This window comes from Chlamydotis macqueenii, chromosome 6 (assembly GCF_036417535.1).
Source record: "Chlamydotis macqueenii isolate bChlMac1 chromosome 6, bChlMac1.mat, whole genome shotgun sequence".
Taxonomy (NCBI): domain Eukaryota; kingdom Metazoa; phylum Chordata; class Aves; order Otidiformes; family Otididae; genus Chlamydotis; species Chlamydotis macqueenii.
In genome coordinates this window covers 476,617-501,433 of record NC_141561.1, presented here as the reverse complement: position 1 = coordinate 501,433, position 24,817 = coordinate 476,617, and the positions used below count along the sequence as shown (strand labels likewise).

The following is a 24,817-nucleotide window of genomic DNA, read 5'->3' as shown; positions in this document are numbered from 1 at the left end:
AAGGTCCTGTACGCTCTCTGTCCAGTGCACGTTTAGCAAGTTCACTACTCTACAGATGAATTAAGTATATACAGTAACTCGTGTTCGGGAAGTATAGCGTCTGCTGTATTTGCAAATGGGAATTTTGCAGCATAGGCTCAGCATATGCTTCTAAGAAGCATCGGTCCTCCTGGAGAAATGAGCCCATGCATGTACTGCAGCAGTGCCTAGGATCCGTATGTGTACAGAGCACGTCTGGAGTGACGGTTATGGTGTGGTAGTTCCAAAGAGCCTAGCAGAAAGTCTGCTTAATGTCAAGTTTCTTCCATGCTATACTTGTGTAAAATTTTCAGTAGTAAAAAGAGGACCTAACAAGAAGTCAGGAGGTCTAATTTTGAGAAACTCAGTTTCATGGTTTTACTAAATGTAAAGCAGGTGCAAGTCCTCTTCTGCTATAACACATAGCTTGCAAAGCAAGAAATCTTGGAAACCGATCTACTTGAATTCCTGCTTCTGTAGGATGCTGTCCTCTAAGGTGATACTACAAGTAGCGTTTCATACTTGGCTTTGTGTCAATAGCACTTAATTAGTCTTTGGAGGGAATCTGAAAGATTTGGATAGAGAACTTCAATGTATTTTATAATTAAGAACATTTTGTAATTAAGAGGACTCCCTTTTCTACCAAGTCAGTCTTTTACTTACCTGTTGTATTTTGACACATGCACCGTCAGATGCATTATTTAATTTATTTCTGATTTTTTTTAATTTATTAAAAGTGTAGTATAGTATTCTTAATAACAAGAGCTAAACAGCAAGCTAAAGCCGTATTTTGAACTTCCAAATAGCAGACAACTTACTTAGTTTTTCATCCTGTTTGTGCCTTCCATTCTGTGTGTTATTTTAGTTTGTGTTTGTACCATCAGTGACGATAATATCATGAAAGGGTTGTGTCTTCTGTTATAGGGAGTTTGTTTTATTTAGTGCACGTCTTAATTTAGTACTTCCATCGTTTAAGTATGAACTACAGCTACATTCAAAACATAAGGAACAAATACAGTTGGTTCACCAGAAAAAGCAAAACTTTGCAGGAGCCTATTTTCGTGCTTCTTGAGGGCTATTACAAATGATGCAGCCATTCAACCAGAATGGCATGGTTTCAGGAAACTGTTTATTTGCTAAATCTTTATTTCATCATTTTGATGGACACAGTGTTAGTTAATATCCAGTTGTTTTTATCTGTAGACCCCAAAACACCTTACAGAGACGGGAATGACTGAAGCCAAGTGGCAATGAAAGCAGTGAAAACAGATTTTTAGTAAACGTTGATTGGTTCAACGTATTGGTAAAGTTGATAATGTCACACGTTCTGTCTGATGGCCTGAGTAAGACATACATGTTTTGCTGGACTTCTCTGCAGGGATTAATTTACTCTTGGGCAAGGAAGAGTCTCTCTCTTTAAGCACGTGACACTTGCAGGTTGGGTGGTGCTTGACAGAGGTATTTGGGAATTTGGCAGCGTGCAGTTTCTGACTGGTCTGGATGAACTACCGTATATGCTGTCAAGTGTACAGACTGAGGTCTGAATTCAGAGTATGCGATTTCTGACTCTTGCATGCAACTGCAGCAGATGAAATTGCAAAGAAATTACACATGGCAAATCTGGGAAGTTACCATAAAAGAGAAATATAACAAAAGACTTAATTTAAAAAAATAATTAAATATTAACTGTTGTTTGAAGCCTCTATCCCTTCCAAGATGTACTTGTTCAGCCTGTTCCTCTCTAAGTAGCATGCACAGATTTGCAAATCACTTCAAGCACTGTAACCTCTCCCTGGTGTACAAACCCCGAACGTTCTGGTAACTAGTATGTGCATAAGCCCAAGCATTTACTGAGCTCATCTCTAGTTTCAGTGGTTGAGGAGTCTATTTCTAGAATGTAAAAAAAAATTCCTTAGTCTAAGGAGTATCTGCGATACTCGTTGTGATTGTTCCTGTTGTGCATAACTCCCGTAACAGGTTCATGGTATAGCACCTCTTCATTTTGAAAACCGTGCTGTCCTTGCGGACCATTTTTTCCACATGCTGCCATTCCTCCTGTTCCCTTCCTGCATCTTCTAGACTATCCTCTTCCACTTAGCGTGAGCAGGATGTATTTGCAGCTGATCAGTTTAGCTGGAGGAATGTGCACTTCACACTTGTGGACCACTTGTGAGTTAAATCTTTTTAAAGAGGGTGGATGTCATGGGTCTCTTTGCAGATGCCAGGGTTTGTTTTGCCTTCCAGGCCTACAGCATTGTCTGGCTGTTTCTTCTCCTCCTCGTTGTCAGCTGAAGGGCTGCTCCTGTCCCATCCTGCAGAATGCATTATTGAACCAGGCATGTACTCTTAACTGTTTTCAGTCTTGCTCAGTTCCTGTGACTTCCCTGGTGAAACCAGTCACAGTTTTCCCTTCATTCAACAAAACCATGCAGAGAAGAATGATTCAACACAATGCATGTTTATTATTCCTGTCAAACCTGGCCACGGATTCTGCTTCTGGCTGTTATTCCACTCTTGCTGAATTTTAATGAAAAACTTTTAGATCATTTTATTAACAGAAGTTTCAGTCTGGCACTTCATTTATAACAGGCTACCAGTGTTTAGTTCATTCTTCAACTGAAGAGAAGGATTATTACAATTCTGAAATCTGAGTATTGCTGACTCTCCAGCTAAGAGAGACTCTCCAGCTAGCAGAGGCTCTTCAACTCTCCTGTTGTTTGCTAACACTTAAGATTTTATAGAGGTTTATGACTCACATAAAGAGTATCTTAAGAAATATGAATAGTTCTTCATTATTATGTGCGTACTGTTTTTGCCACAAGAGGTTGCTATGTGCCTACAGCTTACGCGGGTTCTGCCAGCTGAGCTAGCCTCAGGAAACACAGCTATTTTCTCACAAGGAGGTATGTTTCAATCTGCTGAAAAAGTTTCAAAGAAAATAATAATAGATTAGTTTATGAAAGCATCATTTGGTAGTTCCCAGAGGACACAACTCCCTAGAAGTTGTAAAGATACAAAGGGCATAGCACTTTTTGTTACCATCAAGTCATCCGATTCCTTACCCTTCCTTCTCTGTGTTCACAGCTGTAGTCAATTACAAATGAAAGAGACCAAGGAATAGGGGAAAGTGCGTACTACATTGGCATTGGGTAAATTTACATAGTTAATTAAGATCTGCTGGGTCGATATTATGCTCTCGTATTATGTTTCTAAACGTGGTCACTTCAGAACAAATTCATTGCTTCATCAGCCAGGCAACACTGAAAAGTTGGACACGGCGTTTCTTATTCAACACTTAGGTGTAATGAAAAATGTTTTACAGAATAGCCATAATTTTAGTTGCACAATATGCATTTGCTGTATACTGAAATAGATTAGTCACTAAAATGAAGATTGACTTTAAAATTTAAATCCAACCTTCTACTTTCATTGTTCATAACTTTCTTAAATTCCTTCTAGTTTAAATTTTCCATATTTCGTATGTTTTTTTTAAAGTTAAAGAGTTGGAGCAAACTCTGAGCTATCTTTAAGCTACACAAGCCTGAAATATTTTTCTTTCTACATTACTATCCAGAAACGTAAAAAACAATGAAAAGCAAGATTATCTCTTAAAAAACAGCTGAAATGGAAAACTTTAAATTTCATTTATTCTATGGATCTCTGCCTTAAAAAGTAAAACAAGTGAAAAAGCAAAATTTAGAATGAACTGCTTTTGTTGGAGCTGTTCACAGATGGCAGTCAAAGAGGGGTAGGCATATAATGGAATTGCTTGTGTACAGTGTGTATGCATTTGAACTCTTCTACACAAAAGTCTTTTGAGGTTTCTAAAGACAGTACTTTAAAATATGCTATGGAGAGCCCTCCAATTATGTTGAAAACTCTAGCTGCTAGTCCTTTAGTAGCAGCCTAAAATTGTCCGTGCTACCTTGAATTGTAATGAATTAAAAAAAAAAAAAAAAAAAAAAGAGGGAGGGAGGAGGGGGTGGCAGAATGTCCCAAAGCTCTACAGGCCTAGGCTGCAAGGAATTTAGAAATTTGGCTGGCAAAATTGGATTTACTGCATGCATCTGCTGTTTTAAATGCATATAGTGTTCTAAACTAATGAGCTCACACTTCATGAATTGAAGAACCTTACGTTTGAAGCTAGTAGGGATGGCAGAATGTTAATGAACTCAGAATTTTTTATTTTTTTTTTTTTTTTAAATCAACTCTACTTTTCCTTTCAAAAGGAAGAACAAGGACTGCTCACCTCTGGTATTTTCTCCAGCTCACATATAACCTTTCAGTGGCCTGGTGTATGAATTGCGCCTTCAAACACTGTCAGTGAGGCACAAAGTGTTTTTTATTTACAGCTCACTGATTAAAAACAAATTCTCATTTTAAAGAACAGTCCCTAATATTTGTAACAAAAATGTGAGAGAACATTGTTTTCACTATGCTTTGGTTCCAGCTTGGTGGGGCAAAAAAAAATCCCTGTTCCTGCGAAGGACCTCAGTAGCACTCATCTCTTCAACAGTGTTCTTACAGAGCTGAACTGTAATGACCAAGGAACGCCATTAGGTCTCTTCTCAGACAGTCCTGCCCAACAGGATCTTCAGAAACATAGCTTGTCATAAACTTCATGATCTGAAAACTTTTTTTCATTTCTAAAATGCATTTTCTGAACTGATGGTCTATGCTAAATAAATACACTAACAGAAAAGAGGCAAAGAATTTTTTAAAAATACTGAAAACTCTGGCCTTTGCACCAGTTTACAGGGAAGGAAAGCGAGGGAGCCTAAAGGGCAAAGAAGAAATTCTAGCTTGTCTTAGATTGGTCTCTAGGACATTTTACTAGCGTCTTCTTCCTGCTGCCTTCTTTTGCAGCAATTTTGCTTCCACCATTATATTCTGTCACCATACTGTACTTTTTTCCTTCAAATGGCTCTATAATTGGAATGCTTGAGTGTCAATAGATGAATGGTAATAGAAGAAGCAGAGAGACAGGAAAGCATAAGGAGATAAACGGTCTAAATCACTGGACCAAATAATTATTTCAGGAAGGTGTATACAGTTTTCACTTATTTAAGTGATTTATATATTTATTTTATATATATATATATATATAAAGCTAATTCAGGCACACACAATCCATAGGCAGTCTAGGAAGCCAAATCATCACTTACTGCTTGAACATTAATTAAAAATCCATGTGCATCACGTAAAAGATTCCCTAGTTCATACCTTTAAATGTTTCAGATCATGGGTTCTAACTTCTTAGCATCTAGATATTTTTGTGCATAGGCAATGAGTAACTGCTCACTCATTTTCAGTAACTGTGTTTAGAGCTGCCTAAGTTAAAAGAAGGCTACATGAGAAATCCTGAATGAACAGGAGTTCTCATAAGTGTAGGGATTTGTCCTGTGGTTTCCTGGATTTCAAGCAGGAGGCTACATTAAGAGCACCAGAAATTCTACCCTGTTTTTCGCTAAATTGTATTGCTTTTTGTTGTTGTTTTCTGTAACCAAAAATATATTTTTTAATATTCAGTCTGTTATGTTCCCTTGTTAGTTACTTCTGTTGCTGAAAGTGAGACAGAATGTATTATGATTTTTCTAATTAGTAGCCTTTACCAATATTTCAACTATCACTGGCTCCTTAGGAGTTCAGAGGTGTCACCATGCTGCAGGTCACCTGTAGAAGCAAGGCTAGAATCCAAATTCTGCTTGTTCTGAAAGTATGAGACCTGCTTTTGGCATAATGTAGAATCTTAATGACCTGCTAACATTATTGGGACCTGCAATACAGTATTCAGCTATTTCTGAGTTCTGTTCTCTGAGTTCATGCAGCTGTAGACTACTGGCATAGATACACACCTGAAGAGACGTATCCTAGGTTTTGTTCCTCATGCTGCGTGTATGCAGCTGGCTGTCTTTTGAGCAGTGCCTATATATGTGTTCAGGGATCATAACACCTGCGCAGACTGAATAACATTTATTTTCTTATTTCAGATAAAGTTTACTACCCATCTCTTGCTGTTTTTATGATTCACTGGAGCAACAGAAAAGATGCAATCTCCCACACGGCCTCCATGCTGTGGAGGATTTGCAAAATCATGCAAAAGTTAAATAAGGAATTAACGCCTATCTGCATATGAAATAGAAAACTTGTTGGGTAGCTTAGATCTACTGTCTCTTGCAATACTTTACCTCTGACTTAAAATTGCTTTAGCCTTCTCTGTTGTCAGTTCAGCTTCTGTAGCGAGGAGGAAATGTGCTGCTTTTCTTTTCTTTCTTTCCTAAGCAGCATCTGTTTTTGTATAATGAAGCTATGTGGATTCTAGCTAAAAAGTAATACTTAAACAGAAAATCATTCAGGTATAAGCGTGTATTCACAGAATAAGTCCCTGCCCCCTTCACTTTGACTTTAGAACAGCAATTTCTAAGATAAATGATAAGGCTTATTTGTTGTCCTGCCTTCCTACGCCTTTCAGAATCGTACCCTGACAAACAGGCAAGAAAATAGCATGCAGTAATGCGGAGTTCTCCAAGCTGCTGTCTGCAAGACCAGACCTTGCAGACAGGTCAGTTTCTCATAATTAAAAAAAAAAACCAGCCCAACAAAAAAAAAAAAAAAAAAAAAAAACCAAACCATAACGGAAGGAGTTGGGAATAGGTGGACAGAATGGAAGCAAAGCATAGGAAAGGACAGTAATTGAAATTGAGCTGGAAAACAATGGACAGAAAAGAGCACAGGGGACAAATTATTAATGGAAGCAATTGCAATAAATGTAATAGCATTTGGAATATTTTAGTTGATATCACTGAATATTATTTTTTACTGTTTATCCTAGTAACACTTTTAGCATCTACACCTATGGGAGCTGTTGACAAACAAGTATCATAACAAATTAAACATCACAAATTTGGTAAGTTCTGATGCGTTATCAGTGAAATTAGTGAGGCTCTGTACGGAATCTGCTGAGCACAGCAACTGCAAGACCTAAGCTGGTGCATGCAGTGATGAAGCAGCCTGACATGGGTGGTGCTGGTAACGTGATACTACGCTTCACTTCTGTTTTGCCCTGTAAAGCCATGCGGCCAACTTCTACCCTGGTTTCACAGGCCTATATATAATCCTCGTCTGCATACCAACTTGTTCCCCTTCCTCTCTTTCGCCACTAGCTTTAGAACCAGCTGGTTCATTTCAAGTAAACTCGACTGCACGTAATACTTCAGTGAAACAGTGTTGGTTGAAAACAGGTAGCCAAGATGAGACTGCCTCCTACCAGTGTCCCACTGCGCAAAGGTGGCATCACAAACAAAAGCAGACTGAGACGTCAGATAACTTCATACTGGACAGACATTACAAATGCTACTTTTACAGACCAAAAACATAAATCAGAACTTAAACCTTCTCAGACATCTGCAAATGCAACAGTCACAAAGCTATTGAATACAAGGTGGTGGTGATTCTACCAGTAATAGAACAAGTTGTTTTCCTAAAACCAGTAAATGGGGAATTTTCTACCAAATTATTATTTTGCATGAGAATTAATCTGACAGGATAAAAGCAGCTACATTGAAAGGAAGCTCCTGAAATTTACATTATCTTCTTTGAGGGACCCCTCCAATTCAAGAATTGAACTAGTGAGTTAAGATGAGAAGCCCAAGCTAACATAAACAACACTGACGCTGAGCAGAAAAGGGAGAAGTCTGATTTCTTATTTCCCTAGTCCCCAGCATTACAGTCAATGATGCTGCCATTATATTTCAGCTTGGTCTAAGGTTCCTATTTTCCACAGGGGAAAAAAAAACAGGCTTTAAAACTACTATAAGTTTGCATGGTAAGTGTGAGACTCTTGAGGACAGCCAGAATCTTTGTGAGAAGAAAAAAAAAGGAAGAGCTGAAGAATTCAGTGGCTAGGAATGGACAAATCATCTGAGCAAATGAGTGGAAGGAGCAGAGGGCAGAACAGTTAGCTGTGGGCTAAATTCTTCCCAAAAGGAAGCTACTGATGAGAGCAAAAATCTATGTTGCTAGTATCAAAAGCACTGGTTTACTGAGACAAATAGGGAAGCACTAAAATCAAGCCCTAGTTAAAAATATTTTGATTCTGAGCTTTCCTGTGGAACAGCAGGACCTAAATCCAATTGACTGTAAATACTATTTCAAAACTTCTGGGTTCATACACAGAGGAAGAGAGAGTGAGCACTGGACCTGATGAAGAATAGATCACAGAACAGTGGAGTCATATCTCAGTTTTTTTTGTCTCAGACTTCAGAGACAAAGACAAAACCATAAAAGGTTGCCAGAACTAAGACATTTCCTCTGAGAAAGAGAAAATTCCTTTCTTTCCAGACATACGCCTCATCGCGTAGGCAAAAACGGAGGCAAGAGAAGATGATTAAGAGGATTCTCCACCAGAAGAAAGAAAAGCGGAGTTGCACACAGCAATGTCCCTTGTCCCAATGTCCCTTGTTTTGGGACAAGCCTTCAGCTGCTAAGCTGCTGAAGTCACAGTGAAAGAAGTGGAAGATAACTAATTGCTCTGGTGTTGTAACCCCGAGGGGCTTTGTCTCCGTGTTACTCTGCTCCTCTAATACCATACAAGGCAACCAAGTCATGTTCTGGAGAGGATGCTCTTCTTGTATCGGAGCCTGTAGCTTGTTTCTGAACACATATATGGATTCTTTCTTGTACCCCTTACAGAAACAGTGAAAGATGCTCTGTGACGTGCATGCATAGCATAGAAAATGCTCTAGCATACTCTGGTACTATAGTAATTGTTTTGCAGTTAAATCCAGATTCAGTTTTTCATGATGAATTACATAGGAAGATAAATCATAGTTTGCCCAGCAAATCCTTACTATTTATAAATGTATTTTGGATTGTCCCTCCATTTTCCTTTTTTTTTGCTGTGAGGAGGATTATTTTTTTAATTAGTTATATGAAACTGTATTGTAGAAATTACATGTAGGGCAGCGAAGCACTTTGGCCTTTGCAGGGAACAGCTGCAGTATTGGACATTTTAGGTGGAAAAGGCAAGCAGTTTGAGGTTGGGAAAGAAAAACACAACAGATGAGTTATTTCTGCTAACATTATCAACAGCTGTGCTCATAACGGTGGCATTCAAACCATCACTGCTCAGCCTATGTCTTAATACTTTAAAAACCCCCACTTTAACACTAAACCAGTTAATGTCAGATGGTTGTCTACATGTGAAAAACCCAGCGAAGGAGAATGCTCCGTAGTGGGTACCTTGATACCGCTCACTGGGGTTACCACAGCGGGCGTTGACCTCGGGTGCACCAAAGTAAAAATATCAGTGTCTCATTTTCTTTCTCACAGGGCCTCTTCTGACACATCTTTCTGAGGAACTAAGTATTTTAACGCTCTTACTGCTAGGCATCACCGTCGGATCATTTTTGTGGTTCTCTTCTGCACCCTGATTTCTCAGTATCTTGGAACATACGGGTAGAGCGACTGGCAGCGGTGCTGCAGTGCTGGGTTTACCGAGGCTGTACGCAGAGGTACTGCCACCTCTGCTCCTGCCCGCCAATCCCTTTTTATACAGGCCAAGAACGCACGAGCGTTTTTGGGTACAGCAGCATTCGTGTTGCCTGGGTTTACCGGTACAACCCCAAATCCTTTCAGAGGTGCTGCCTTCCAGGATGGAGTTCATCCCGTTCCGTATTGCGGGCAGGGGCCGTGTTCCTTGCTCCTAAAGGTCTCGTTTCCAGTCTGACGCTCTCCAATGCCTTGCGTGGCCCAGTTTAGCAAGTAAATTACTTGCATCACTCGGAGAGATCTTCTGTCGTTGTTATTTATATTCCACTCATTTTTTGTGCTCTGCGGGCCTTGCAGCCAACGGTGTAGTGACGCTCAGGTTGCTGACAGGAGAGGCCGAGTTGTGAGCGACCCCCAGCCCCGGGCAGCGGCACACAGCTCCCCGCGCCGGGCCCTCCCCGCGCAGCTCGGCGCCCCGGCGAAGGCCCGCAGCCCCGCGCCGCGCTTCTGAGTTTCCACAGCGCGGCGGCGGTCACCGGCCGTCACCGGCACCCACGCTGCGACGGGCGTGGTGAGCAGACTGCAGGACGAGGGGACGCTCGGGTTTTGGGGGGCACGCGCCAGGACCCGGCAGGCTGGCGGGCCCCAGGCCCTGCTGTGCAGAGCCACGGCACTCCGGCGGGTCTCGGCGCGCCGCCGCCAACTTCGTCTGGCCGTGGAACACCGGCCTGCGGCGGAACGCGGCGTCTGCGGGGCCGGCCCCGCCAGGCCGCGGGGGGCGGACACCGCCCGGCCGTGCCCGGCCCCGCCGCCCGCTCCGCTCCCTCCCCTCCCCTCGCCGCCGCCCGCGGGGCCGCGCGGCTGTCCGGGGGGGGCGGCGGCCCGCACCCGGGGCCGAGGCGCGCAGTCCGGGCGCGGGGCCGCGCTGAGGCAGCTGCGGGACCTGCCCCGCCGCCTGGCTCCGCTCCGCCCCGCCGGGCCGGTCCTGCGGAGGGCCGGCCGCGGGGGTGCGCGGGGCGGGGACTGCCGCCGCCTGCGCCCAGTGAGCTCATCCCGCCGACGCGCACGCCTGGCCGCGGAGGAGCCCGGCCTGGGCCGCGCCGCAGGAGCCCCGGGGCGAGGGGGGGGCCGGGCCCCGCGGGCCGAGGTGAGCCCTCCCGCCTCCCGCTCTCCGGCCGTGCGTGCGGGGCGCGCCCTTCGCCCGGCCTCTCCGGAGCGCTGCGCGGGGGGCTGGGCGGGAGCGGCGGCGCCAGTGAAACTTTCCGGGCGAGGAGCGCGTGCGGGCACGCCGGGCTGTGCGGCGGGCGCGGGGCGGGCGCGGGGCGGGGGCCGGGGCGGCCGGCGGGGTGGCGGGGCTGAGGCGGCGCCTGGGCCGTGGCCGTGGCCGGTACGGGTGGGGGTAGGGCGGGGAGAGGCGCGGCCTGGGGCAGCCGGGGGACGGCTGGCGGGGGCTGGCTGGGCCGGGGTCGGTGCCGGGGGGCAGCCACCGGGGGCCGGGCCGGGCCGGGGCAGGCGCTCCCGGAGGCGAGGCCTGGAGCTGGCGGGGCGGCCGGGATTTCCGCCTCCCCGGCGCAGACTTTCGCGTTTCTGTGACTGTTGCTGCTTTCGTTCCCTTATTAGTAGAGATTGGGGGCGTGGGAGGAATACGTTTTGCTTTCAGGAAAACTTGATTTCTTTGTGGTTACTTGTTTTGGACAGTAAGATGTGGGGGAAGAAGACCCTGCTGGGAGCGGGCAGCGTGCCGCGGCAGTCTCGGGCGCGGTGCGGCGGCTGAGCGCCGAGCGGGGCAACGCCAAGGGCAGGCGGGCGGCCCGTCCGGGAGGTGTTCCGGGCAGAGCTGGCAGGAGGGGCCGTTCAGCTCTGTACCTTTTCGGACTGGAATGGATGGCGTGGGGGCACGCCTGTATCCCTTGGTAGTGACCTTGTTTTGACTACTGAAATAGAAGGTCCTGCTCTTGTGGTCGTCAGCCTTGCGTGCTGTGATCTCAAGAATAAGATGATAAAACGATAATTTGTTTTGTTTTTTTAATATGTGAGTTACTAATAATGTATAGTAACTGTGTATTTAGAATATACTTTCTAAAGCTTTCTGATTTGTCTGTGGTGTTATTTCAGTTACTTTTTTGTCCTAGCCTCATAACGCATGTTTATTGGACAGAGAGTGAACTGGGTCATAAATTATTATTTTCAAAAGCAGAATGTACTGGAGACATCTTTCTGTGAGGATGAGCCTCGAGGAGAAAAAAGTGGGTTTAGATCTTCTTCAGTGTGGTGCTGAGTGTGTCCCCTGCACCCTCTTCTCTGCTTGGTACCCACCTCCTTTTCCCCCTTCGCGGCAGCGTGAAAGCGGCACTCGTCTGGTCCGCTTCAGAGGCTGTGTTTTGTGACTGAGGAAGGAAATGCTGCTTTACTGTTCGGAAAGCTAACAGCTGGGGAGGTGGCAGGTTTGCTTTGGGCTGCTGTGATTGCTGGGTGTAAATCAGTTTGCAAGAGCTGTACTGGTTTAGAGTATGTTAAATGTTTCACTCATCCAGGGTACTTTGGAGTTTTGCAGGATTATTTAGTACATGCAGAAGTCCTGTGTTAGCTCATATTTTTGATAGCTGCTGCTTAAAAATAACCTGATGCTTATGAAATTAAAAATACTAGGGAATAAGGGAAATAAATGCGATATCTTGGATCCTACAGAATTTCCTCCCACTGTAGTTTTATATGCAGCTGCCAAAAATGAACCTTTCCCATTTTTTTTTGATCTGACAGCTAAGTGCTGGTAAAAATAGTATTCTGTTATTAAATGATACTAGTAAACAAGGTAAGTGCAAGTACAATTTAATTCTGCTATTGCTAGGGCCGTGTGTTTCGAGCTTCTTTTACATGGATGCTCTAAAGTGCTAGTTGTCTTGCTTTCTCAGTTTAGCTAACCATTGGAATGTCCAAATGGTGATGAATTATGTCTACTTTGGTGCCAAAACATATTTGGTTCATGGCCAAAGTTGCTCAGCTTCCCGTAACAGTCAGTAGGAAAAGACATTTTGTGTGTCTAACCACAGTCCTGAAGTTGATGCCATAGCAACTTTGTGATCTGAGTATGTACTTTTCAAGATGGCGAAGCAGGCTTAGCAGAGATGTTCTGTTTTTCTTTAGCTGAACTTCTCACTGTCACCAAGATTAAACCTTTCTTTGAAGATGAAAGATTAATCAGCAAGCCTTTAAACTCTTCTGTGTGTAAGAACATCGGCCTGATCTGTTGAAATTTGTATTAAGATTTTTTTCTGTAGAGATGTGGTTTTGACTAAAAATTGGTATTTCAAGCTGTATCGGGAGCTAGATCTTCATGTTTTCCAGAAAAACAGAAAGATTAGCTTTGGGTTTTGGTTGTGGATAAGGTCTGAGAAAACGGGTTTAGTTCATGTCTTTTGGTTGCTTTCAGCTCCCAAGATTTAATATGGGGATTGGAGAGCTTATTTATCACAAAGCTGTGGCAATGGAAAAAGAAAAAAACGTATGGCGTAACAAATGTATAAGGTCTTATTTTTTTTAAAAAAATATATTTGTGTATAGGAGGCACAGAACACTGACTTCTGAATAATAAGTAAGGCATAGTAGAACACTGAACTGGAAAAAAAACCACAAAAGCAAGCACTGAAACGGTCCCCGATCCGCACTGCATTTGGTTTTGTATTTAACTTTAGTTTGAAAAGAGTCTTGTTTGGGTTTTGGTTTTGGTTTTTAAAAAAAGGAAAAAAATGTAAAAAAAAAAAAAGGTTTGTTTTGGTGGAGCCTTAAACTCTCTGATTTTGTCCTGAAGGGAAATAAATAAGGGGATCAGTTGCTCATTAACATAAAATATCTATTGTGTGGCCTAATATTAATGTGTCTGCTTCGTACGCTCTTACTGCCTTTTCCTTTTAAAATTCATTGTTTCGCATGGCTGATTAAATCCTTTAGTATTCATTGTATTTAGGAAATTCTATAAGGCTATTTTGGCATGCTTACCTGGTTAGATTATTTATCTAAGTGTGAAATAGACTGTAGAGATCGTGAGATGCTCTCCATTCTGCGTTTAGCCTCACCGTATACCTTTGAGAGTCTAGCGCCGTTTACCTTTCCTGCTTACTTAGGCTGGAGACAATTTTAGGTAGGGGGAGTCTGAACCGGAGCACAGGTTTTCTACCCCGGTTTTGTGCTTCAGCAAAGCAGCGTGCCTTTGATCTCCTTATCATAGCCAAAATGTCCAGCTGCTCCTCCCCGCCCATCTTTCAGCTTCGTAAAGAGGCTAATCCTGCAGAGTTTGCTTTGTAGATCTTTCAGGTTTCTGTATAGACTTCTTTTTCATCCATCCTTGTCACTCCTGCATCTTGAAATATATGCGTTGTAGTTCATGCTAATGTAATGACTTAAACTTCGTAAAGTCCTGTTTCTCTTGCCATGTTTTGGGAATTCTGGTTTTGTTTCCTCCCCTCCACTCAGTGAGAGGAGACCCGTTAAGCTATAGACTTAATCTGTAACGGTACTTTGGTACTGGCATGTTAAACTTTGCCATCTCATAACTTCAGCGCTTGGCCTTCCTGTATGATGTCTGGAGACGCTCCAGTGCCTAAGTGATGTCCGTAAGGGTCTGGAAGCAGGCGGCCAGGTAACAAAAAGTGTCTGATGGAGTTATTTCTGCCTCGCGTGGCTGGGAGTAGTTGCTGGAATATGTGCTTTATTTCCTGAGGTAGTGCCATCTCCAATGTAGTATTATACTTATTTTCTTTTCTCTTCTTGACCCGGAGTGATTTCTAATGAGGGTGCCAATTTGAAACGCAAGTTCCACTAGCTTGCTGGATGAAGTGCTTTGCGGATCAGCCAGCCTGCCAGATGTGAAGTGTCTCCTCATTGGTATCTTGGTGTGTGGGGTGTCAGTTCCTGTGTGCTCACAAAGAACAGCTTGCTAGGTTTCACAGACTATGTAATGCTTTCAGCTTGAGATTCTCGGCGGGTTTTAAACGGAGAGCAGTTCAGTGATATCAGTAAATGAGTTCTTTGCATAGCCGTTAGGAGAAATTTAAATGCCAAATCAAGAGCTGCTTTTAAGATCTTGATGTTGTTGAAGTTGGTGGCAATGCTCAGTAAATTATTGCACACTTGACCTTTTTCTGTCAATACTCTGTGTCAACAGATGTAGGGGTTACGATTTTTTAGTGTTCCCGTGGTGACTTATTTGGTGAAGTGCCGCTTTGTGGCGCACTTCTCAGGCACTTCTGCAATCCAGATGACCAAAATAATTTTGGGAATAGGGCTGATCTTGGAGTCTTGTAGTCCTTCCTTATGAGTCCTGGAGAATTCAGCTATATCTAGATGTGTATGAAATTGGAAAACGAGATGCAGCTTGGAGTTCTAGTGATCTTAAGTGTTGTAGCCATGGAAGGTACAAAGCTACAGATAGGTATTTTGAATCTCTCTGTGCATTTTTTTATCAGCTGCCTTTAAGTTCATGGTGTTGCTTTAAAGTTAGAATTTGTGAATTATCAAGAAATACGGATTTTGATATTTTAGATTTCTAAAATACAGAGTGGTGTTAAAAGAGAAAAAACTCCATAGCCTACACTAGAATTGTTTGCAGTCTCATTCTGGCCCGCGGTGGAATTTCCCCTCTGATTAGTGATCCAAGTATTACTCAATTTAACACCATTAAAAAAAAATTCTTTTAAAAAAGACTCATCATATTCCAGCATTAATAAGAATTAACCCATCGAAGACAAGTGTGTAAGGTGGACGTATGGCACGTAGCGCATTGCGTGGGAAGTGAAGTAGTTGTACTGCTGGAGTAGGAATGGCCCGTGTGGGTGGTCTCAAGAGGGAGCCACGCTGGCTAGTTCATCTTGAGAGGGTGGTGGTGTGTGAACGGGCGAGCTCATTCCTGGAGTCCGTAGCTTGACTGTTGAACCTCCTCCGCTTCAAGTTGTTTCTTACCCTTTCCCTTCTACCTGCATGTTCCACCTATCTGGCTCAGACAAATCTGCAATTAAAATGTTCAAGAATTAGCATGTTTGTAACAAAGTCTGAATACTTTGGAGGGAGTCTCTTCGGCTTCATCCAAGCTATTCCTGTGGTTAGTCTTCTCGTTCAGATAGCAAAGCGTGCTTGGCCATGCTGGGAGCCTTGGCTTCTGCTTGAACTTTTCTGGCTTCTGCTTGAGCTTCTGACTTCTGCTGTGAAGGTCACTCACTTTTACATACATTTATTGAATTATCAACTGTTTTATCTGAATTCACCTACATTTATTGAATTAATGCTTCTGTTGTCTGTACCTAGTAGTATATAAAGTGCAATTTCAGAAATGTGTAGGGCGAAAAGGTGAGGGGCTGCTACTTGTTTGCTGCATATTTCATATATTTGATAATTAACAGCTTTAAAAACAAAGGTGCCTGTAAAATGTTTGCTGTGTTGCGTTGAGGTTGCGTATATGGTGTGGGTTGGTTTTTTTGTTTGGATTCTGTTTTGTTGGTGGAGGGGGTCTGTTTGGTTTGTTGGTTTTTGTGTTGTTTTTTTTTTTGTTTTGACTTTTTTTTTAGTTTAAAAAAGACTTGGTCTTATTGTTGGTTAAATTTAGATCCAGCAGGAGAGAAGCTGCAACTTGTTAGCAGCACAGGAAACGCCCTGAAACAGAGTTTTTGATGTGCGTGTTTGTGTGTAAATGTGAACTCTGCAGCTATGTGGCTGGAGTTAGGCTGTGGGGAGCTCTGCCGAGTTTAGAATAGTTTTGCATCTTTAAATGTTTTATTAGGTTCTGGTGGAACTTTGCTACCATATACTTACTATAATTCAGTATTAAATATCTATGACTTGTCAAAAGCTGGTAGTTTTAAGTCAAATACAAAGCTAATGCAGTTAAAATAGCTGAGGTGTTTAATTGCTGAAAAGACAGAGTCCAGACTAAACTGCTTCAGTTTTGTTTTATCTGTAAAATAATTTGGGTAGTCTAGAGATTATGCTGTCTTTCTTTCAGGCATTTACAATGAAACATCCATTTTTTTTCTTAACAGATGTCCTTAGTATATATTTCTGACTGTATTTTAACAAGGTAGGATTTGAACAATATGCAAGTAAGCATAAATAGAAGCAAAATATGACCTTTGCTTTTTGAAACTAAAATGAGATGAAAGTTGCTAGAGAGTTTAATGTGTGGGTTGGTTTTGGTTCGAGCTTAGGTTTTTTTGTTGTTTTTTTTTTTTCTTGTGTGTTTCTTGTTTTTGAACAAGAGTGACAAATACAAAATATTCTCGATGTGAATTTTGGAGGAGACTGCTTTAGTGGTTTACACCAGAAATGCCTTTAAGTTGAGTTGCTTATTTCGTTAATATGCTTCACGGTCTGGTTTACACTCAGCTAAATTACCACTGAGGTCACAAAGGGATTTGTGTGTGTGTGTTAGTAAGGTCTGAGTTCCTGGATTTTTCTACTATATTTCCCAGAAACTGAAAGTTTGAAGAAAAGAGAGAGGAATATTATCATCACAAAGTGCTATGACAAAATAAAATTTTCAGCGCTTACCAACTAGTGATACAGAATCTTTGTGTGCATGCAAGAATTACTTAAAAAAGTTCAAGAGACAATGAAAAGACATCGGGGAAAGCTTCAGGTTATCCTCAGATAAATTATACTTGGCAAAGGTAGAATGGAGTATAGGAACATTGTGCCTTCTACTATGATGTTCCAAACTAATGTAGAGTTTCAGAATTCATTGATACATTTAAAAGTCTGGGAATACAGAGCCAGTGTGTACGGAGGTTTTTTCTATTCTCTAAGCTGTTGTTTGTGTCACTGTGGTGCACGACCAGATGTGTTTTCTCTAAGTTTGCAGTAAGTCAATCAATGAGCGATAGGAGCACTTTTCATAAAGTTCTGCACTCATACAGAGGTCCTAGGTGTATTTCGAAAGCTTGGGAAAAAAGATACAACTGACGCTGAGGGGTTTTTTTTTTCCCTGACCAGTAGTGCTGTACTTTGTCTTTAAAAGATAATTTGGAAAGGAGGAGAGAAGTGACATGAAGTGATTTTGTTCAGCTGGAGTTCAAAGCTTTGTAAAAGTCTGCACCAGAGGAATATACCGAATGGTTTGTTAGAGAGGACATTTTTCTTCGCCGGCGCCCCATGCCTGTGCAGAGGATTCTTCCAAGGCTCTTGCATCCTCTGCAGCAGTGTGTACCACCAGAGTTGTGTCTTGGATCGCGCTGGGGAAATGGGCTTCTTGAGAGAGCTCGTTTTGTTCGGAAGGTATTCCAAGAATCTGTCTAAATGGCATCTGAGCAATCTAACACTGCCTCTCGGTCTGGTAAAACCAAGATGCTGTTCTTCCTATTTTCATTATGTCTACTAATAGGAAAAACAAATGCTTTTCTCCTTAGTGAGCCTCCTTTCTTCAGTTCTTAGTTTTCCCTGGGAGAAAAACTGGATTTTGTTTCTTTGCAGTTTTTCTGCTGTTCACAGGATTTTGAGCTAGGTGAGTTATTGCTGGTGTTACAGCTATTCTCTCCATAAATCGGTGAACTCAACTCATTTGATTTACATGGGACTTGCAAGCATCCCCTTGACAGAGTAAGGTGTGGCGATTTATACTGTCTTGGCAAACCTGTAAAGATTTACACAGACCTAAGATTTTAATGAGTAATTATTTTTTTTGGAGGTTACAAGTCTGTATTCCACTACTAGTTAAATTCTGGTTGTGAGGATTTAAAATTTTTTTTGGACACTTGCTTGTGGAGGGGATGCTTGCTGGCATCTGAATTAGAGGCCTTAGCGGTGTTTGGCTGTTTAATTACTGAAAGCGGTAGCACAACTGTAAAATTTTAATAAATACGGGCTTGCCAGGTACTTCATATTTTTGGTAAGAGCGTGTAAAGTCTTGTCTATACCAGGGAGTTATTGCAGAATGAGACAGGGTGTGAATGTGGAGCACTTCTCCCCTTGTATAGACAAGCCTTTAATTTTTCTTCAAGAGCAAACTGGGGGATGTTCCATGTGCGTTCTTGTCCCTAGTCTGAGCTCCGTAGTGGACTTATGACTGACAAGGAATAACACCTAAAGCGTGTATCCCGTTCATGTCGATAATCTCCTTGATTTCAGGGGTCTGCTTCAGAGAGTATGCACATGCTGGACTGTGGCAGGACTGGAGGGCTTGCCTGTAAGCCTGTTGTGGTGGGTACTGCCCGTTACAGTTGCTCAAACACAGCTTGTTTTGACACTGTAACGAGGTCTCTTGATGCTACCGCATTGTACATTAAAATGAAAAGTGCTTTAAGGGAAAAGGAATTGTAAGAATAGAATGGTTAGAGTGTTTCCTTGTAGTTTACGCTATAGAAGAATGCCTGGGCCTTGTCTGTAAGATAGCATGGCCAAGTAATAAAAAGGGAAGGTTTACATTTCACAAGAGGCAGAAAAGGATGGCATCCCAGGATTTGAGACGAGAAGTAGGGAGGGTAATATTTCTGCTTTGCCACATTCCTGTGGGTGAGATTTCAGGAGGCAGTTGAGCATATCTAACAGTTTGTTGTGATTGAAGGGAGCGGTTTTCCTTCCTTCTGTCCCTGGCATGGGATCCTGCTCTTTTTCCTGTGTCACCTCTGTTGCTTGCCTGCAGTGCAGTTCAGTAAACACACAGAAAGCTGTATCAGCACTGGCCCGGTGCAGCAGGCATACGCAGCCGACCCCTTTGGCCATCTCGTAAAGACTTGCCCGTTGTGACCTTGAGCAAATCGATTCTTGCTCCTCTTCAGTAAAATGGAGATAAGACTACTACCCTCCCTGCAGGCTGTTATGGGCTGTAGTATGTTTTGAGACGCTCTGAGGAAGAGGAGGCAGTATATATATTGGTTTCATAAGATATGTTCTGACTCACGTACCTTCTAGATTATGTAACTTAAATGTCTAGTCTCTAGGCATCCTCAGGAATGGTAATGTCAAATTCCCAAGTCTGCTAATTCATTTTGTCTACTTAGATTACTGCTTTATGTCCCTTTTTTTTTTTTTTTTCTTCTGGGTGTGCAAATGTGTCCTGGACAAGGATAACAGGCCCAGTATGTTTGAGCCTTCTGTTCCTGCTTCTTTCTGCTTCTTAGGGTCACTTAGGAGTTGTATCTTGTGCTTTTGGGCAGGGGCAGGGATGTGTTTAACAGATTTGTTTAGGCACTTGCATTCTCTGAAGGAAATAACTCTGTCTGCATGGCATTTTGGTACAGGTTTCCAATATTTTCTTGTATAACTTGTGCTACTTGAGCAGGGGGACAGGACCAGATGACCTCCAGAGGTCCCTTCCAACCTCTGCCATTCTGTTATTCTACTGAAGATTTTTTTGTCCTCGTGGATATTGCAAGCTGTTGTTGCACACATACCGCTCTACCTCTAGTAACTGCTGCTAGAAAATAGATATCCTAATGAAGAAAATATCAATATCAATTTGAAACCAGAGTAATCTATTTTAAAAATCAGATTAATACCTCCAGAAGTGCTTACTTAATAATAGATATGTTCCTCTCTTTTTAGGCCTGTGAAGCAGGAAGTTTATAATGTCTCCTTTGTATAGAGTTTTGTTGGAGCTCTGCATTTGATTTCTGGCAAATGTGAGTGACTGTGATTCCCAGACATTTCAGGATCAGGTATTTTGTGATTAGGGATTACGGAAAACATACTGTCCTAGAATTTCTAAGGATAGCTGACATGAGGGGGAGAAAAATAGACCAGAACATGCACCTGTGTTGGCCATCAATGTCAACCTGTAGTGTTAGGAGAAAATTATTAGTAAAAGAGGAGGAGAGAGACCATTTTTGTTTTTTGAAAGGGAGGAAAATTCCATGAAAAGCAGAGAATAAACTAATGAAAATAATCTGGTTGGATGGATGGATGAAGAATATAGGAGATCTGAACCAGATATGATAAGGGACTGAAATAGAAAAAAACTTTGAGTTTTATCAGCACCATCCTGCCATCATTCAAGGAAATACAGCTGCCTATGTTAGTGTGACTTTAAAAAAAAAACAAACAACAAAACAAACAACTCAGGCATACTGGATTAGTTGGAAACTTGGAAAGTAGCTGTGACAATGAAATAGCCATCTTTTCTGTGTTCTGGGCGTAATAGTGACTTCAGCAGCTTTGCTTTGTGTGTTGCTGGATTTATCAAAGGGATCTTTTGTTGCGGAGTTGGCCCGGGACAGGTAAGCTGCAGGGTGGCACTTGTTCACATCCCTGAGCAGCGAGGCTGTACTAACAGGAGCGCTGGGCAGAGCAGTGACGTTGCTGTGGCTGTCGCAGTGGTGCGTAGGAGGGCCCGCAGTGTCCGGGTACGGCAAGAAAACTGCTCCCTTGCCAGTTTGCTTCGCTCGGGTGGGGATAATGATGCGTACTAATGCTGCTGGTGCCTTTGCTGGTGTAGTTTCCTGAATGTATCAGTAGCAGCATCCACGGACAGGCCTAGCTTTGGGTTCAGTACAGGAGTGACAGTTAAACAGCTGGCACGTAAGAGAAACAGTGAGGTACCGGCGTGGAGAAATTGAAGGGAGCTGTATTGCTGCCTCCTCCCCTTGCAGGTTAATGTCAGTGTTATTTTCAAAGTTTGGATTCCTTAGTAGAGTGACTGTCAACTGTCTCAAAGTTTCTTCCTCTTCTTAGAGGTCTTCTTAGCATCTGTAGTGATTTGCCCCGCTGAGTTGCCTGCCTCAGAGACAGGACTGAGGACTGCGAAAGGCAGAAAACTGTGGGGCAGTGACTTCCATCAGGCAATGTATGGTGCAAGTCTGTATCAGCACTCCCTAAATTCAGCAGTACTTTGACTGGTCCCCTTTCCTATTGTTGCATAGAGTAATTCTGTGAGGAAAATTGTCCATGCTTACTGCAAATTTGGGTTTCAGTGGATGAAAGAAATGGTGGAAGCTTTCACGTCTAGACACTAAGCATGTACTTTCATATTATATTCTACAATATTTTCCTTGAGTTATATGCATCTACTGATCAAATACTGCCAGTTTTCACTAGTGCCTGCTTTGGCTTGGTATCAAATGATTTCATTTAGCAGTTGGAGAGAATTTGTTTTGCTTTTCTGAAAGGATCATCAGTTAGTCTGTTGAAGTCTTTGGAGTTCAGTGACTTTTTTAATGTACGATGCTGCCACTGTCCGATCAGGTGCAGCAGATGCAGCAGGTGGCATTTTAGGTGTACAAAAACATCCACTTTTAAAAAATGTGACTGAAGACAGTCAAACTGCGTGTTTATGTGCAGTCTGGTGGTAGAATGATCTCATTTTGAGGTACAGCAAAGTTTCTTCAAATCTGGAGCAGTTTAATGGTTTTTTCCCATTTATCCTTGTTTCAGTTTGTTGGTTTGTAATGTAATGTGTAGCTGGTTTGTAATATGCAGGCAAAAGAAACAAATATGGAAGTTAACGTGTTTGTTGGAGTACAAACAAATATGTCTAGAACAGACCTGTGGTGTTAGATCACTTTGAAGTCACATTATTTTGGATATTGCCTAGAGTACTGTTTTGAGAGCTGCCTTTGCTTACCAGTATCCTCCAGTGAAATTCTCAAGACATTACTCATTTTGGTCAGGTCTAATTTTGGAAAAGATAGTCTGTGATTCTTTTCTTTTCCTTTCTTTTAATATTGAGGCTGATAAGAGCTTGGTTGTTGTTCTTCGGACTGTAAAAGAACAAAAGTTACTGCTTTGCAAGATCTGAGTTGCGAATACACATCTTCAATCTGAAAACAAGCCTCCATGCAGGCACATGACTAGATAGGCTTATGCAGAATTTTTTATATATAGGATTTCTTATCTGTGGTATCCGAGAAGTTGAAAGTGAAACTTAATACCTTTATCCCCCTTGCTATTGGTTTAGCCTGATGTTTCCTTCTAATACGGCGTTTTATACTAAATCCCGTTACATGGGATTAACTTCCTTCACTTGAATTTTTAAGGTGGTTGAAATAAATAGTAATTTAGTGTTCCTCTATGTGAGCTGTAGCCTAAAAACCACAATAAACAAGCGCATGGTAGTTGCCTGTCTCGGCTGCAGTAGTTCATTTGCTAGGCTTACGGATTTTAGTGATGCGCAGTAAGTCCAGGAAGGTTAACTTGTTGGTGTTCAGCCTCGCCGAGTGGACCTTACGATCTTCTCAGTAGTGACGTTGGAGGGAAATGTGGCCCATGGCTGCTCACCCATTGTGTGACTGGAGAACCTCTCCATCCTTTGAGGAGAGTCTGAGGAGAAACGGTATGACTTACACAAAACTGAGTTTTGGGTTAGCCAGTTCTGTCCTGGATTGTGATAGTAGACAAACTTTGTGTATGCTACCTGATGAGAATGTCCTGTGCCAAAAGCTGATAATAATTCCACTGTCATGATGTCATTTTGCTGAATTAAATTTGATCTTTCTTCTATGGAGGAGAGTATAAAAATTGCATGCACAGCTGGGGGAGACAGCTACGTGAGTGTTAAAGAGTAGTTAATCCAGTGTGCCAGGTAGTGCTTCTGAATCAGCTGCTCGGATTATGCTGCCATGCGGATGTGAAATGAACTGTCACTGGGCTCAGAATTTTCGTGTGCTGCGGACATCACTCCTGGTGCTGAAGGAGAAACTGCTGCAGCACAAAGAAGAGAGGAACCCTGGTCAGAAGTAGGTGTTACAGGCCTTTGAAAGTCCTGCCCAGAATTATTACAGATTTGATGTGTGGCCAGCCAGTTTGGTACTGTTGTATGAAGTTTGTAGCCTGTCCTGTAGTAACAGATCTTTTGCGGAGTGGGTATTACTTCTGGTTATTGCTCGTCTTTAACACTAAAAATATTTATTACATCTAGATTGATTTCTTCTGCTTCTTCTCCCACTTAATTTTCTATACTGTGGTGATTTCTTAATAGTACATGTAGTTTAACAGGAGCACAAAAAGCTTATTTAAATACAGATTGCAAAGCCTAACCCATCCAGGCTGTGTATTGACCCTTTTTTTTTGGAAATGGGGGAACCTACAACTCTTCTAATGGATATACTGGAAACTGTGTGATGCCTGAGTAGTCCAGAGATCCAGTCCGTTAAAATGTTAGGGTCAATTAATGCAGATATCGATGTGCTGTCTGTCCCCATTTTTACTTTGCTAGATCAATCCTGTCTTCAGTGTCTGGAATTGCAGCAGTATGGAGGAAGCAGCTTGAAACTGATGTGGAGTGGTGGGCCGAAGAAAGACGATTTTGCCGACTAAGTTGCTTCGACTCAGCCTGTGTAATGTAAACCGGATGCATTCTGCATTGCGTTTACTTTTGGCTGTTTGGAGTGAGTGGCTGTGCTGTTTTAAAAGCAGCTTGTTGTTCATCTGGAAATTAGGACTGTATCTAGGACAGCTGAGAAACTGGAGACTTGTTTTATTTCTGCACTGCTCATCTGTGCTTTCTGGAGAGGACAGTGCTGTCGTAACCTAACCGTACAACTATTCAGTGAAATACGACTTGATTACTATGAGTTGGGTCAAGATTTTGGTTAGCGTGGTTTTTGTCTTCCTTTCATTTTCTGTATCCTAGTAAAGCTGAAATGGCAGTTTCTGACCTAGTTTTTGTCTAGTTAAAGGCTCTTGGTTTTCTGCTGACATGGTGTGTGCAGGGTGTCACTTTTGCCAGCTGGAAAGTGATGAGTTTTCTTCCCTAGTGTTGTCAGCCTTTCATAATCGATTTTAAAGTAGGGAGCTTGTCACTTTCTCTGTATTTAGCATGGGAGGATGGAGAGAGATGGGATGAAAGTGGCCATAATGACAAGGCAAGAAAAAATGTATCTATGGTTACATTTTATTGTCCTTTTCTCGCTCCTGCTTCCATGCAAGCTATGTCTGTGACACACGCTGGTTCCTAGGGATTGCTGGCTGGGATGCTCACAATGTTGCTTCCTCAGGACTTTTTTTTTTTTCTAAAAAACCTTGTGACCTTATTTAATTCTAGAATGCCTCTCTAAATAGTGACCCTCCACTTAGAGGAGGGCCATTTGATTGTTTTTTGGTTTGTTTTTTTTTTTTTAAACCTTGTTATCGAGGTGAGGATTATTGCTGCAGACAAGTTGCAAGCAGTCTTCCTCTTACCCACCCCTCGTTATTCTGCCCTCACCACACCCACCCACCACCTTCTTGCCCCGAAGCAAAAACGCGTTTTGAGGCATAACCTGTGTACACTGATCCCCATCATGCAAAGCTGGAGAGGAAAGAAAATTCACTGAATTTAGAAATAAAAGGCAGTGCAATGATAGAGGATAATTTACTTCTCTGATACCTAAATGTAAAACTGAAGGGAGAAAACAGC

The 24,817-nt window shown here is 42.4% G+C and overlaps 1 protein-coding gene across 3 annotated transcripts in view; it reads left to right on the top strand.

Moving 5' to 3' along the window:
* Nucleotides 1-10,528: 10,528 nt before the first annotated feature.
* TANC1 (tetratricopeptide repeat, ankyrin repeat and coiled-coil containing 1) overlaps nucleotides 10,529-24,817 on the top strand; it is an 81,261-nt gene continuing 66,972 nt past the window's right edge. For 2 of the 3 annotated variants that reach the window (XM_086751316.1, XM_086751314.1), the window contains exon 1: nucleotides 10,529-10,654. The gene's annotated coding sequence lies outside the window, so the exon portion shown is untranslated. The remainder of the gene's footprint in view (nucleotides 10,655-24,817) is intronic. The other variant, XM_086751315.1, reaches the window with a different exon arrangement.